The 17,188-nt window shown below is 45.0% G+C and overlaps 1 protein-coding gene across 5 annotated transcripts in view; it reads left to right on the top strand.

The window, feature by feature from the left end:
* CCDC85C (coiled-coil domain containing 85C) overlaps positions 1-17,188 on the top strand; it is a 185,071-nt gene that overhangs the window by 82,996 nt on the left and 84,887 nt on the right. The gene's annotated exons all lie outside the window — the stretch shown is intronic.

Raw genomic sequence — 17,188 nt, 5'->3', positions numbered from 1 at the left:
CATAGAACTGCTAGAGACCATTAACAAAAGGCACTGCTCCCCACCGTTGTGAGGATAATTTTGAAAATATGAACTAAACATGAATAATATAGTGTTCTCTGCGTGGGTTTCCAGAAGGCCTGATATAATAACACTGAAGGTTCATAGCAATTGGGCATTAACCCTGGAATTTAATGACACTCGCATCAATCTTTAACATTAAATATATTCATTCTTATTTTATTGAACCATACAGCTTGTATGCATCTCCCAAAATTCTTCTCAGTCCTCCCCAGGTGCCCCCAGCTGTTAGAACATCCAGCATATTGATAGCAGAAATATCTATGGGCATGTGAAAACCAAAGACTTGTATACATTGCAAAGTAATCTGAACCCAATAGCAGAATCACTAGCATGTACTTTGATGTCGATGTTCAGGTTCAAATTTAGTAGCTAAAAGAAGTCTATCGTTGCTGCAGATCTTCCAGCATGCTGGAAGTGTGATGTTGAATCCTGAGAAGTTGCTCCTGCTCCAGCATTGGTTTTGTGTGTGTGTGGGGAGGGGGGGAGGGCATCCATTAATAGCTGACTCGCTAGCAGGAAAAGGGATTGGTCCAGTACCAGACAAGGAAAGGTTCCTTTTAGCTAAAAGAGCAGAGGCACGGAGCTGGAGGAATAGGTTTCCAGGCCAGGATGCCCAGAGGAGCGAGCAAGAGTGAGTGAATTTCTGTTCTCTGGCAACTGTCTGCATAGCATGAGGACTTGAAGCAAAGGGAGATCCCATCCCGTGCTTGGCTGGAAGGTTGATGACTGTGATATAAGATGCTGATAAGCAAGGATTTTTCTGTGTTGTCTTTTACTGGACCAGCTGTGTAGCTGGGAGAGCTGTTTGATGAATGTTTGAGCCCTTCCTTAAGTGTAAAGAAGTAGGCTAAGCTAATTATTAGCGAAAAGCCTCCATGCAAACAGTCTGCTTGGAGGGTTGGAGGCGAGCTGTGAAGTAGGAAGTGAAGAAGTATTACCAGGAGCCATTATGAGACCAAATAAGTGCAGACAAAGTAAGTAGAATTGTGTCTACATGTACATTGCTAAAGGTTTTAAGTAGACTAGAACTATCATCTTTTAGGGACTTGATTGCTGTCAAAACACCACTAGGAAGTGGTAGAGTGCCTAGACCATCGTGCCTTCCAGGGCTCAGTGCCCAGGGCTTGCCCAGGGTTCTAGCTGGGGAGGCGGACCCGGATTGGGGCAGGGGGTTGGAGTGAAGAGGGTTGCCATGTGCTGGGGGGCCGTGTGGACCTCGGCTTGTGGTTCTTAGGGGGCTGGATGCTCAGGGCTCTCCTTCTGCCTCCAAGAACTCCTTCGCTTTTCCAACCACTCAAGTAACCTTGCATTGCCAGCAACTGCCTAAAGATGTGTGTGCAGGGTGGAACCTGCAGAGCAGGGCTGGCTGCAAGAGTACAGCAGAGAGAGCAAGGATCAATTAACAGTTATCAGGCTAATTCATTTCACATTAAGCATGGAATTGGGAGCCATTCTGTTCTATTAAGTGCCCATTGTGCGAGGGCTGTCTCTTCCCATCACCACCCAGCAGCTGACATCTGTGTACTGTTACAGGTACAATCACCTATCCTGCTTGTGCAAGGGACTACAGAGCTTCCCCCCCTTGCAAAACCTGACTCCTGGGGGGAGCAGAGCTGGGCCATGGCTGGGGGGGAACAGGAGGTGGGGTGGGGGGCAGCAGTAGGGCCTGGCCCTGGCCAGAGCAGTGAGGCAGCAGTGGCCCGATCCCACCTGGGGCCAGAGAGGGTTAGGGGGAGCAGGACCAGGTCGGGAGGAGCAGAGCTGCGTCGGGGCAGGGAGGCAGTGTGGCCAGGTCAGGGGCCAGGGAGGTGAAAGCAGCCCATTGCCTGTGAGGGGATGGGGGAGGGGGCGAGACTTTTTTCCCCACCCAGGAGGCCAGGGCTGGGTGAGGAGCTGGGCCAGGGGTCAGTGGGGCAGTGGCAGCCCATGTCAGTGGGCCATGTCAGCTGGGCCAGGGGGCAGTGGCAGTGGCTACCCCAGCCAGTCAGAGGTGGTGGGGAGGCAGCTATGATCTCCACAAAATTGGAGCCTGGGGCTGTGGCAAGTCTGCAAAATTCTACCCTGGGCTCCTCAATTTGAGTAGATTCCTACCCATTGCCTTTCACTGTCTTTGGGAAGGGGCGCAATGAGGTGCGATGCAGTTTGGGATGCCTGGAGGACTGAACTGGCATGGAATGCTCAATGTCCACACACGACATGAAACTGGTTCAAGAGAAACTGGCTCAAAACAAAGCATGATTTTTCCCATTGTGCTTCTGAAACATTCCAGGCAGTTTAAACTGCTCTGAAGTGGCGCGTACGTCTAGACTCGTTGGGTTTAAATTGTATTTAGAACTTTCTAAGCATTATTGTCTGTTCACACCCCTAGTTATTGGCAGAGGGAGACCATTCAAGGAGGAAAAGTAGTAATTACCTGTGAAGTGCAGAGAGATTAGTAGCACTGTTTGTTAGGTTGTAATGAGCCATGAAGCTGCTGTCTGTTAGCCTAGACATTGGGAATCTGATTTCTGTAACCAGGCCTGTCTTCTGGAGGTGTCTTGTAAATTCCCTTTGAGCATAAAGATTGTAAGGTCAGAGAATGGGATGGTGAGAATGGGAATGGTGGTTGTTTGAGAAATGTGCTCCTGTTGGTGCTTCTATGTTCTTGCCTTTTTATATTTTTTTGTCAAAGCTTGTTCTGGTGTGTAGTTGCTGTCTGGTTTCACCCAGATAGTTTCCATGAGAGCATCTAGTACACTGGGACCCCTGCCAGACGTGCAGGTAAAGGGCATGATGGGACCTGATGTACAATCCACACAGTTGTACTTTTTGCCATGCCACACACATGCGTGGCAGGAACTGTGATTGTGGGATTGAGCATCAGATCCTATCAGACTTTATTGCTGGGCACAGGAGGAGCCCACAGTTGTGATCATGGACTTCTCCTGCACCAGCAAGTAGCAAGTTCCTCTGGCTGATCTGGGCTCCCAGCTGTGGAGGCAGACCTTGAGCATCTTCCCCCCACCCCCCAGACTGGGAGCTTGCAGCTGATATGGCTGCCAGCCATGGTAGCACACCATATGCTTCCCATGGCTGGGACTCCAGATCAGCTGATGGGGCTTCCAGCTGTGGGACACATGATGTGCCCTTGCAGCTGGTTGGGACTCCTAGCCATGAGGCATGGGCAACAGTGCATCTGGTGACATGTTCAATTAATGGCATGATAGGAGCCAGTCACAAAGTTACTACACACTTTTGTGGAATAAATTATTCCTTGTTTTATGATACCATTAATTGTTTTGACATGTGGCCGGGTTACAACTTTAAATGTGATTAACTGGTTAATCATGTCTTAAGGGTGGTGTGCATCAGGGACCTGGATAAGATCTATCATATGTTTTATGATATACACGTGTAGGATGGATTCTGACAGCCTTGTTATGAGGGTTGTTGATTGTTGTGATGCTGGAGATGTGTTGATAAATTCTGCATTCATTACCAAGATTGTATTCCATTTGAAATCTTTTGAGCAGAAGGGGGTCCCCCAGTCCAGTCCAGAGAGTCCAGAGGAGAGCCACGTGTATGATCAGAGGGCAGGAGAACAGACCCTATGATGAGAGGCTAAGAGCCATGGGACTCTTCAACCTGGAAAAGCACAGGCTCACCGGGGGACCTGGTGGCTGCCTATAAGTATATAAGGGGTGTGCATCAGGATCTGGGGGAAAATGTGTTCAACAGAGCACGCCAAGGGATGACAAGGTCAAATGGTCACAAGCTCCTCCAAGACTGTTTCAGGCTGGACATAAGGAAAAACTTCTTTACTGTCCAAGCCCCAAGGCATGGAACAGATTGCCTCCAAAGGTGGTGCAAGCACCTACTCTGGACTCCTTTTAAGAAACATATGAATGTCTGTCTTGCTGGGATCCTTTGATGCTAGGTGACTTCCTGCCCCAGGGCAGGGGCTGGACTCAATGATCTTCCGAGGTCCCTTCCAGCCCTAGTGTCTGTAAAATCCATGAGTTTGTTTTTGATGTTGAGTTAGGTCAGATATGGGGATTGCTTGAAGGGCAGGAGTGGGGGCATTTGGAATATTTTGGGTGATTATAGCACTGCAAGGGGTCTTGCTGGGGACAGGGGAGCATAAGAGTAATGTGACTCTGGATATCCTTTGAAAATAGGAATAACATTTATCTCCTTGTCATTTGGGATTTTTCCTTTTTGAATCCATTTGAGACTTCTGAAGTGCAGTCATTTATGCTCAGAAAGGCAGCACAAAGTGCAACACTGCTACTGTTCACTTGGTGCATCTACACTTGCAGTTAATGTGACTGAATATTACCTGTGATATTTGGCTCAATTTGAGGCAGAGTAAACTAATCCCAATGTCACTGTTTACCCATGTGTTTAAGCAGAGCAATTTACTGCACTGCTGGATACCACTTGTATCTGATGGGACTGTTTGACAGTGCAGTAAATTAATCTACTGCTCCCTAATTGCTGCACACGTGTAGGCGGTAATGCTTTACTGCACAACAAATAAGTCTGCTGTGCAGTAAAGAGTCTCATGTAGACATGCCCACATTATAAAACAGTGATTCTCCAGGGTGCTGCAGCATGCCACAGAATGTTAGCACTGTTGGGTGTGCAAATGTGATTTAAAAGATAAAACCAGAGATTTCAACTAGGCATCCACAGTGTTAACAATATTCTGACCTGTTGTGGTCTTTTTGAGTTCTTTGCAACAGAAGAATTTCTCTGTTTTTCAGAGTGAGAACAAAGAGCTGGGATTTTCTGAGGGGTGCCTTGAATCTAACAAGGGGTGCCTTGAGCCTAATGAGGTTGAGAACTGCTACTGTAGTGAATGGTTTGACTCTTTGTAGCTAGTGGAAAGCCAATAATCTGCTTCAGGGTTGGGTTGTCTTTTTGCTTGGTCATGTGATCAAGTTACCAAGATTAAAGCAGCAGGAGGAAGGAAAAGAAGCGTAAACAACTGAGGGTGCCTGGCAGGTCATTTTAACCTTTTCCTAATCATTAAAGCTGCAGAATCCCATTGTCCGAGTGACTCTCAGTTCTGTTTCTCAAGTGGGAGCTGTTGACAGAACTTCCTGTTCCCTGGTGTCCTTTCAGATGTATGTAAACTCAGTTGAACATCTGGAACAACCCTCCCCCACTGGCTGTTGAGTCCCCCCCCAGAGGCAGTGGTCCTGTGTTCATTGTTTTGGACTAAGGATACTAATCACAGTGATGACAAGTGGCTTGATGTCCAAGCTATCAAAAGCAGGGCATTTATCTCTTTCTGTCTCTAAATTTAGATACCTCAGAGATGGTCCTTGTTGAGGCCAGATTGCAATGGCTCAACTCTTGTCCATCTATATTAATAGCTTGGATGTCCAAGATAAAACAGATTATATTGATCGTCTAGTTCACTGGTTCTGTATTGGGCAACAAATTGTGTCTTTTATGTTTGGATTGGAAATCATGTGTGATGCATTTATTGTGCTGCAGTGTAGGTCTGAGTGGGAGGCAAAGCCCCGCAGGTGGACGTACATTGAATTTGGAATGAGACTGACAAGTCCAGGCAGAGCCTCTAGTTTGCTGTCCTCATTTCCACTCCTCCTTTTCTCTTCGCTCTTTTTCAGATTTTAAAAATACAGTGTCTCACCCGCTACTTGGCTTTAACTTCCCCTTTCCTTTTTCTAGCTGTTGTATCATTGATTTCCCGGTTCATATTAAATAGTAAGCAACACCCAGGAGAAGTGCTGGTACTTGGGAATAAACAAATTGCTTGAACTCTGCCTGGAGGTTGCAAACTGTTCTTTCTTTAGGATTGGCTTGATCTCAACAGGGGAAGCCAGTATCTTACAAATGACAACAGCTTTTTAAAGAAACTACTGCAAAATAAAAATCTGCCCATGCACCTGTGATGAACTGGCTGTGTTGTGATGGGCGTCACAAACATGGCATCTGAATGTTTGAGTTTATACTACAAGATGCCTCAAGTTCATTCAGCAGTGTAGATAGTAAAACAGGTTCTCACTAGGTGCAATACAGCACTGCTCCATTGAAACTGATGCCTTTTTATGCCATCTGGCAGTCTGGTCGCCTACGTATTGAACATCAGTATTTCTGCCACTGCTGTTTTCCTGTTTTGTTTTTTTTGTTTGTTTGGTTTTTTTTAAATTCAGCCCTTGAGATGCACGTTACACAAACTTCTTTTTGAAAGTTCAGTGGTTAACAGGGTCTAAAGCTGGGTTCTCACAGTTCTCACCCACAGTCAGGAATTAAATGAGAGCCTGTAAGGCCAGACACAAGGTCTTTGTTTGTATGTGCCTATAGTCTCCAAGGAGGGTAGAGCAGTGTAAGCAGGAAAAAGAAGTTCATGGATCAGTTCTATATGACTGTGGTATCAAATGTTACTGTTAAAACCATTAAGACACATCCTTAATGTTACTTGTTCCTGGGAGTCCCTTGTTTCAGAGTTAAAGACTTCATTTCATACTTTTCTGGATTATTCTTTCCTAAATTGAAACGTCTCATAACTTTCTCAGGAGGGCTGAGCACAGACTGTTGGGAATCAATACGCTTTGCGTATGTTGACACTTGTATCTGGTCATTTCCATAGCTTCCTAGTTAACCGTGGCTTTCATTTCCTCACGTCAGTGACTCTGTTTCAGGAGAACTTTTATAGTATGCCATGGTAGTTTCAGATCTTGGTAGTTGACTTACAAGAATCTCTCTGTCCATGTTTGAGGAGCAATAGCAGAGTAGTCTAGTCTGCTTCGTCAGAGAAGAGCACTTAAACAAGTTTCCTGCCAACTGATTCAGGAGAGGGAAATAGAGCATCAGCATGATGTCAGTCTACCAAGAGAGAAAATTCAGGGGCTGCTTTTCTGATGGGATGAGAAATACTATTATACTGTGGTATTTTCTTCCTATCCATCTTTTCCTAATGAAAACCTGATATGATTTCAGAAGCTGTTTGCAGTCTTAGGGCGCATCCAGATGTGCAGGCACATGTGGTTTGTGGCACCACATGCATTGCATGTTAAACTGTGCATGGTGCTGTTAATTTGCAGCATGGGGGCAAAACTTGCTGCTGGGATTTCCTGACAGCAAAAAAAAAAAAAGAAACCTTGGAAAAAAGTGGGGCAGAACATGTGAAAATAGCATGAGCTGGGATAGACGTAGGGATAGGAGGAGCAGGCAGCCCATCTTGATGTGCAGTTCCCTGCCTGGCTGGGATGCAGTGTTCCTCAGTGCAGGTGCTGTATGCTGGCTAGCTCTGTGCTGAGGCAACCTGTGCCTCAGCCAGCCCCCCCCCCCCCCGCAGCACATGGAGCCTGGCTGGGAGCTGGGCATGGTCCACAATAAAGGACATGTCCAGGGATGTTGGCAAAAGGCCTTATGCTGTGTCAAAAGGCGTGGCACACATTTGTGTTGCTACCACTTGGGCTGCTGCAAGCACATGTTTCTGCTTATGTGGATGGGGCCTTAGTGGGCAGATATTTTTACAGTGCTTGAATATGATGCAATGTTTGGAAGATATACAATGAAAAGGTAAAGGCATAAGTTGTGGGGCTGGTGGGGGGGCATTATCAGTCTCATACAGACTGACTTGAGGCTACTAAGCCCTTAGACAGGCCTAATGAACTGGAACAGAGTTGGAAATGTGCGGTCTTGAAAAACTTTTGAACTAGTATTTAGAGACTCACTTGGGAATGTTAATTAAATATCCCTGGTGGCATGTGTCCAGGGCCAAAGTGCAGTTTGTCCTGGCATAGCGATCATCTGTGGGTCCCTTCCAGCCCTACTTTCCTATGAACCAAAAAATGTTCATGGAATAAGAATTACTAATTGGTTATCCTGGGACATCACCAAGTGCATCTGAATGATTATCCCAGGATTTCGTCATTGAATCAATGGCACAAAACCAACAGTGCTGTCAGCCACTCACTGAACCCTGATTAGAAGGACAGGGTATGTACACCTCCAGTTACAGGGACTAATGCAATATCTATTCTAAGCCAAAAGGTGGTCAAGCATTGGAACAGGGTATCTAGAAAAGCTGGTGGTATTTCCATCCTTAGAAAGTTTCAAAAGTAGGTTCGATACTTGACCTGGATAGTTTAATCAGGAAGGATTCTGCCTTGAGCATAGGTCTGGACTAGATGACCTTGGGAGGTCCCTTGCACCTCTACTGTCCTGTGATCCTAAGGTTGAGATCAGGTTACTTTAGGTGTTTATTTGCCTGATATTCAAGGTAAATTGCTTGTTTAACGTTAAATTAAAATATTAACTGTTCCATCATTGAGAACCAAGTGCATCACAGTGACCCTTAAACATATCAGCATTGTTCCTACAAGCATATTTTAGTAACATTTGAATGAAGGATTTGACTCTGCAACCCTGGGAGCACAGTGAATAACACTTGCATGTGTTGTCTTATTGAGGTCAGTGTGTTCTGTATCTGGCCTTGTAGAAAGGCACATTTTGAAGGCCATCTCATCAGTGGACTGATATTACTCTGCTGAAGTAACTGAAGCTATACTGATTTACACTGGTGGAAGCGTCTGCCTATCAAGAACCAACATAAGCAAACTGAAAGAGAATCTCCTTTTGAGTGTCCTGGGGGCCTGGGTGGATCTAGGATTTTGAACAGGGGAATGCAGATGTTGGGGTGCATCATTCCATATAACAGCATATATTTTTGTCCAGTTAAAAAGACATATACTAGGGGCCTGGGGCTATTTTATTCTACTTAAAATCAAAACAACAACAAGTATAAATTTATTGAAAATATGGATTAATTTTCTGTTGTGTATAAAAAAACAAACTAGGCAAAAATAATCTAAAGATGCTGTTTCTTTAGCTATGTAGTCATTAGAGTTAAATGCCTCTCTGTCTTTCTATTCCCCCACAAACAAAATCTAACCATCTTTAAGCATCTTGGCAGTGCATCCAATGCTTCACTTTAACTTAGATAGTGAAAAACTTTATGTTCACCTGAGTTCATATTTTTAGCTAGAGCTAAAAACAGTCTGCAACCCTGTTAAATAGGAGCTACATTACTAGGAAGAGCTAACAAGAAGCAGAGTTGCCGAAGAAATGAAGGTGTGATTCACAGAACATCAAGACCATTGAAAAGGAGAGGAAGTTGTTAACACCTGTGGAATGAGATGTTTGGAAGGAATCAGGGAGGTTACAATTAGCTATGAAGTCAGTTGACTTCACTGACAACTGAATGAAATGCTACTGCTGCCAGGGAACTGGTTTTAAACTATGGGGGACCAGAAATTAAAGGGGGTTGCAACTGCACCACTGTACTTCCCTTCTGCCCCCCTCCCCTACTAGATCTGTCTCAGTCTGGGGGAAGCTAGTTTTGAAGGTTTTTAAAATCAAATTATGAACCTTTGAAAACTGTACTTTCTGCATATGGGTTGCCCGTGTCATGGGGTTTTGACATTCTTTAGCAATACACAGACCAGGGGTAAGCAGTACCCTGCATGCACTTGTTGCCAGTATGACTGCCTTTTGAAAGGTAGAAGAAATGTGTGGGGCCCATGCCTCTATATGCTGAATGTCTTATAAGGTAAAAGACACATGAATGAATGACCCCCAGTAAGATTTCATCTTCCAGGTCCTTTATTGTCATGTATTTCTTCTCCCAGCCAAGTCCAGGTTTACCCACCTATAGATGTGTTGAAGGAATGTGTGGGGCAAGTGGAAGGGTTTGATTTGGTGCAGGAGGCCAGCTGGACACCTCTGCTGACTGGAATGTGGAGGTGGAAATTGCAAGTCGGTGAGTTTTCCCACCCTACCACCAACACCAAGAAATGTGCCTCTGCTCTAGAGTTAACTTAGGCTCCTATTTGGGTTTTGCTCTTTGCCTTCTCCTTGGACATCCTTTTACTGTAGCTGATAACCTGCCCATTTTTCAGTGAGGACACACTGAGCTTAAATACTGAGACACCCCTAGTGCTGTTCATTAATTGCCCTGTGCACACAGACAAACCATTTCTCCCTCATTTAATTAGGAAAGATTTGTACAGTAGTCTGATTACTGTACTAGGAAGAACCATGGGAAATGTACCAAGAAGTCTTGACTTGGATAGCAGAGCTCAGTATCATTGATCATACAGTAGCTCAGTTTTAGTGTTTTTTTTGTATGGTGACTCACAACTGGGACAGGCTAACCTGTGTGCCAGTTGTCTGAGTTAATTGGGGGTCTCTGGTCTGAGTAGTCTGTGGGGAGCCTTGGTGACTGCACCAGTATGATCCTCCTGGACAGTTTGGGAGGAGAAAGCAGGCACTGGGCAAAGTTACCCACCCACTCTCTTTCCTGGTCTCAGGAAAGTTGTGTGTGGGGGGGGGGGGGGAGATGGGGTCAACAACAGCTTAAGTTCTCCACAGGAGGAGTTGAGTTGTGGGGAAACGGTATCTCTGGAGTTCCCTGGTCTGGGGAAGGCACAGGGGAAGCTGTTGCTTGACTCCTCTGGATCATGGAGGAGTTGAGCAGAAGCAGGCAGTTTGGGTGCAGGATTTGTCCTCCTTCCTTTGGTGTTCTTCCCTGTAGTTCAGATCAGTGGACACTGCTGGTGATGGGGACTGCACTTCATAGAGGACAAACCATCTTGGTTGGCATTGTGGGGCGATAGAGGGATAAAATGCTGATGCACTTTCATGTGGTTAAATCTCCTATGTTTGATTTTTCAGTGGAAGTTTTTTCCATGGGGAGGGGGAAACCATGGCAAGTAAATCTCCCTCTTGCTAATTTGTGGAATGTCTCACAATTACAGGTAGATTAAGTGTATGTGTAGGGGGGAAAGACGTCTCAGTGTTTGGGGATAGAATGCAGTAGATTTGGGACCTACTTTGTCACTTCTGTTCAACATGAGGGGCAATTCTGTGGCTCATGATTTGAAGTACACATAGTAATGGAAAATCTGCATGCAGGTAGAATACCAGTAGAAAAAATCTGGTTTCACCTCATCTAGTTCATCTTTCTGCTTGGTCATAATTACTTCTGATAGTACATCGCCTACAGCTTATTCCAAACTAGTTTTGCATGTCCCTACCCAAGAGGCAGGACTAGAACTTTTCCCTTGGGAAGCTGTATGTGGAATCATTTAAAAAAAAAAAAATCCAGCCTGTTCTTAAATGACAGAATCCTAACTAGTTGTTGCCACTGCACAGCAAACTGCCCATGTGTGCACTAGTTTAGTTAATTCAGCAGTATGGTATAATTGCAAATTAGCACATTCACAATGGTTGTTCCATAATTTTCTGTTATAGACAACGACATTAGCCTTTTCCTCTCTGTCTGTGGTAGGCTGATCTTAATGAAGTGCCTTTAATATGGATTTTGATTAAACTCCCTTAAGTGTTCAAAATAAGAAATCTTTAGAAGGATGTTTTCCTTATACAGATGTTTCTTGATATGAAACAGGGGTTGCAATGAGAACCTGGGCTCTGTGAGTGCTTGGATTTGTGAAATGATGTACAATGGGAACACAACTATCATTTTTCACTCCTGTCAAAATGAACTGATGGCTCATCTTATTTGTTTGTCAGGAGGAATTTTCTGAAATCTAAAATGAGGAACTGTAATGCCTTGTCTCCAACAGTCCCTGCCTGTGACTTTGTGTTCCTGGCGCAGAGAAATTATTATTTTTTAATTGTAAAACAGGTTCTGATTTGTATTTTTAAAAAGGTTTCCTCTGGAGGGAGACAAATTCCCTTTCTCCCTCAAAGGCCATTTAGTTAAAGCAAGGTAGAGTGATTCTTGTCCCCTTGGTTTAGCTGTAATGAGCATTAAGTGGTTTGTCTGCAGAGAGAGGAGTTACTCAGCTAGATTACATCAAAGTCGTATTATACCCTATTCCAGGTGGAATTTTTTTTAAGACCAGTAAATATTCATGAGGGTAGATAATATAAGAATGCTCCTTTTATGAGTTCAGAGAGTAATTCAGGCACCTCTATCAGAGATGAAGTTATGAACTACATACAATTAGTCCTTTTTTTTTCCCCAGAGGCACAGTAGAAAAGGGGGATGTCAGATTTTACAGCTCTATAAACAATATAGCTCAAGTGCTTAAATTCGATAAGTAAATGATGACTGTTCTATAAGTAAATGGTTACAAAGAGGGTGGAGCCACACTGTTCTAAGTGGTGGCAGATGACTGAACAAAAAACAATGGTTTCAAGTTGCAGCAAGGGGAGTTTAGGTTAGATATTGGGAAAAACTTTCTCGCAAGGAGGGTAGTGAAACACTGGAGCAGGCTACCCAGAGGGGTTTCGGAATTTACATCCTTAGAGGTTTTTAAGACCTGGGTAGACAAAGCCTTGGCTGGGATCATGCACTGTATTTATCCAAATGCAAGACAGCTCTGAATGTAAGGTGACCCCCAGCCCCCAGTAATTAGATTCCACATATGGAAAATTTATAGATGTAGTATAGCTTTCCATGTATGGAAATTAATTATTGGAAGATCATTTTAAATTGGTCCCCCCCCCCCCCCCACACACACACTGCAGGTGGTGGAGGGAGAGGTGATGAGGGGGGCAGTAGGGAAAGGTGGTTGGAGACGGACATTGTAGGAGGTAGTGGGGGGGGGCATGTGGTGGGTCAGGTGGTAGGGGGCAGGCAATGTGGAGGCAGTGGGGTAGGCAGCTTGCCCCCTGTTGCCTGCCCTCCGCCCCCCTTTCCTCCTTTCCACAACACTTGCCTTGCATTGTGCCTGAGCCCTGTAGTCTGACTGCCCTGATTTCCCTCTTCCCTCCTCCACACCATTTCTGTCCCCCTCAGCTTGAGGTCCCCATGCTCCTTCCTCTCATCTCACCCCCACAAAGTCTCTTCTCCTGCCGGTCTCTCCCCTGTTGTCCTCCCCCCCTCTTACTTTTCCCCCCACCAGCAGGCTCAGTCCCTGCTGCAGGCAGGGGCACAGAGCGTGGCTCCAGCCTTGTCCACTAGCAGCGGTGTGGAGCCAGCACTGCTGCCATGGGGCTGGGCTGGAGCAGCGATGCTGACACCACACTGCTGCTACAGGGCCAGGCTGAGGCCATGTTCCATGCCCCAGGCTGCAAAAGGGACAGAGCCTGCTGCTGTGGAGCAAAGGTAAGGAGGAGTGCAGCAGAGAGGGAGAAGCAGTGTGTGTGGGAGACTGAGGGCTGTGGCAGGGCATGTAGAGGCGGGGAGAGGGGTGGCAGCTACAGCCTCGGCTCTGGCCCCAACCCTGGGCAGGGCCCAGAGCCACAGCAGCTACTTGCCCCCCACCCCCTGCTGCCTTGTGCATGATTATAAGGTGAGGAGGCTTTTTTCCCATGTTAAATGGGGCTGGGGGAAAACTTATCTTCTAATAGAGTAAATACAGTAGTTGGGGACAGTCCAGCTTTGAGCAGGGGGTTGGACTAGATAACCTCCTGAGGTCCCTTCCAATCCTAATTTTCTATGATCCCATGACTAAGTACAGGTCTTAACACCAAAGTCTTCATCAGTTTTGTTTTCACTCTTAACTGCACTTACGGGGAACATTGGCACTGTGGCATGTCTCTCTCCCTAGTGTCTTCACCAGCACCTGTTTCCTTTTTCTGCTTCCTTAGCCACTCCCACCGCCTTGAAATTGGGAGTAGGGGACCTCCCACAATGAGTCAGCACAACTTAGTCGGCAGTTTTGTGCCGGGCTCTGATGTCTGCTGGCAGGAGAATCCAGACTCTTGATCCTGTTCTACTTCTTCCAGCCTCCTACATTTAACCCACATGAGCTGTTGCACCGTTTCTCCTTCCTATTCCCTGTGTGACTTAGGGCAGCACTACACCAACAAATCCTGCTGTTCCACATGCGCTTCCTAACGTTTTCCCTATGTTCTCCATGCTGTGTGACCAGTTAGATCCCAGATGGGGAAAGGCTCCTGTAAGGGGCTCCCCCCAGGTAATTTTCTCTGTCATCTAATCCTAAAATGTCAGTACCAAGGAGAGACAGGCAAACAGAGCAGGGAATCTATCCCTTTCTTCTCTCATTTGAATAGAAACTTTTTCTCATACCATAAGGAAGAATAGAAGCAATGCCCTTGGGCAAACAAACTTGTATCGTGCTGCATTGACAAGAAAGATTTTTGCTTTTGAAAAATGCACTGCACAGAATGACTGACTGTCAGGAAGTTGAACATGTGTAATGGGAAGGATATCAGGGTGGGGTGTAACATTTTGAGTAGAAGTTCTTCTCCCCTGGTTTATTTCAAAGGCAGACATCTGCTAATACAATTGCTTGTGAAGAATTCAAATGATAAGAGCAGAGCAGGACTGACTGAGCAGTATCCATAGGGAAGATGAGCTCCACTGTAGCCTGCAAAACCCACATCACGGCAACTGTAAGAGTTTAGCACATTGCATAATTGACCACACAGAGTTCCCTTATTTCTCTTTCCTCCCTGACCATGCTGGCCACATACAGAGCCTATTGATTTAGCTGCCTCTCAAACTAAACCGAACTAAGGTACTGTGTCTTCAGCTGGTACAAATCAGATGGTTCTATTGCAGTGCCCTTTTACATCAGCTGAGAGTATGGCCTGAAGATGTGCCATTTACATGCTATGAAGTTTTGGATTCTGTAGAGCCACTGAAACCAGGGGGAAGCCTGTGCATTTGGAGTTTGGGTTAAGCATTCCTAAAGGCTGAACACATGACTTATATGGTGATTGGGATCATTTGTTTAATTTCTAATGATGATTGTGACGGGGGGCGGGGAGGGGGGGGGATATGAGCCATTAACATTCCAGCTGAGCAGTATGTTGTGGGTATGTATAAAATGCTTTTTTCCAATGTTCCTGGGAGGTTGCAGGGTGGAATTCACTGATAACCAGGAGGTCAGAGGCAGAAAAATTCTGGGAATGTGGTTCTTGATCTAACGTGGGAGAAAATCAGCCTAGGTCTTGCTGCTGAGCACTTGCGCCTGCAGGTTGGAGAGTTATGGGATCTTTTAAAATAAAAATCATGATGTTAACTGCTCATCTGGCACCTACCTCACATAAAGAATGTCCATAAGGTGTTGGTGATCAATCTCGGAGAGCACAGTGGAGAAGCTGACAGCTCTGACTTGTGTTTTCTGTGCTCTGTTGGAGGCAGATCATTTACTGCTGGCAAAATAACTCATCTGTATTCTTTTGTTCTCTCTTTGCATTTATTTTACTCTGATCACTTTTTTCTTATGGAGGGTGGAATTTAAAGATCAAGTCATTATTGAATTTAAACATGGGTTTAGCGTGTACAGGGTGGTGGTTGATTAGATTACACCTAGTATATCTCACACCTGACTTTCAAAGATGGCAGTGCCCACAGCTTCAGGTTGCCCTGAGTATGTGATGGGGCAGAGGGCAGGGAAACTTTGGGTACTAGAGGCATAATTTGAAAAAGGAGAAATCCATTTCGTCTATCATTTTGTCCTTTTTATTAACTGGTGTGCTCAGAAACTATGGTCTGCCAGAGAATAAATCACTTTCAGAGTCTAGGACAAGCTGGATTGTAAAAACTGCATGAGTGCCTTTCCATATACTCAACATAACCTACAGTGGTTTTTAAAACATGATTGTGGTCAGCAGGTTTCTAGCATGTTTACTCTGGCTACTGTGGATGGGGAGCTGAGTGTTTTGGCCTAAAGACTGTTACTATAAGTTGTTTGGGCTAGGAGCGATGGTTTATGCAATCTTAGTTTATGACTGGTACAAGACAAAAAATGTAATTTATAGGGTAGTGCTAGTATTTCTTTAGGAGTCTCAGGGTACAACAGTTCATGCTGCTCTGGGAAACTGAGCAAAAGTCCACCTATATGCTGTAGTGATGGCTGAGCTTGCATCTCACCTTACTGTGCATCTTTAGGGCTCATATGAGGACTTCTTAGCCACAGTAGCTCTGTGCATGTCTGTGTAGACACATGTGCACGCAAACCCAATCCAAAAAGAATGTACAAAAATATGTGCAGTCCAGTGGCATCTAATTTCTAGGTAATCACTGGGTAATCACACCATTTAACTGCAAAACACTACATCTGCTTTTTCAAACAACTTTGGATACCTCTGAAACCTTTAATTTAAGTCAAGGATATGTATGTGTTTCACTAGTAATGTGCTCATGATTGGCACTGAGCAGCCTGTGGCTGTTATTGTTAGGGGTCTGAGAACTTATGTGGTTTCAAATAGCTTTTTTATATTTTGTTACGAAGAATATCCAGAATCACTTGTTTAATACAAAGCAGTTTTAACACAACATGAATACATTTCTCTGGAAGCTATTTAATATTTTCTGGTAGATGCTTGTAAATCTTACTTAACTTGTTGTGATGCTTTCTTCGCGTGCAGCTTGGCACTTCATCAGGCATATTCCAGTTTTTCTCATGAATAGTCAAAGCACCTTCAGAGATTAGGTTTCTCTTCCATGCTAACGGGGCTGCACAGCATCTTAAAGAATTTTCAAGGTACTTGGTGTCTCTACTGGGAGCTGATGTTTCCACAAATGATTGTGACTGTGTAGGACTGACCTTTAGAGGGAGCTCATACATGTAAAAGCTCCTACTGGTGCACCTTGCTTACGTGGGTCTGTCTCTGAGTGGTGCTTTCAAAAGCACGTAGAAATCAGCATGTCCCCTCCAGATTCAAGTTAACTCACAGCCCGCCAGCATCCTAGGTTGCTCTGTAGCCTCCCCTCACACACACCTTGCGGTGTGTGGTCTAGCCTTGGCCCAAACTGTCTGCTCCAGCTGAGCAGGGAGATGTGTGCCCCTAGCTTCTGGCCCGGGCAGCCACCGCAGGCATTTGGCTGCATTTCCAGAATCAAAAGTGAATGTCTGCTCACTTGCTTATTGGTTCAGTCTATGCAGTTTAGACTAATTTGTGAAGATTGAATTGATTCAGCCTTGGGCTTTTTGACTGTCTGTACTTAACCCAAGAGGTTTGGTTTTTCTCAGTCATGGTTAGTATGAGCCACTGTGGGTTGTGGCTTTGCACCTGTTTCAAAATAATTAAAATCTGGTAAAATGTGTTTTACAAAGAATGTTAAGAATATTGTTTTGCGCAGGGTTTCCACTTGCTTAAGCAACAGAATTAACTCAAAACACTTCACACGTGCTGTTACCAAAATTGGAAACAGAAATAAGGT

This window comes from Crocodylus siamensis, chromosome 2, assembly GCF_052110815.1.
Source record: "Crocodylus siamensis isolate JL-2025a chromosome 2, ASM5211081v1, whole genome shotgun sequence".
NCBI classification, from domain to species: Eukaryota; Metazoa; Chordata; order Crocodylia; family Crocodylidae; genus Crocodylus; species Crocodylus siamensis.
The sequence above is the reverse complement of the archived record's forward strand: the minus strand, read 5'-3'. Positions and strand labels throughout refer to the sequence as shown.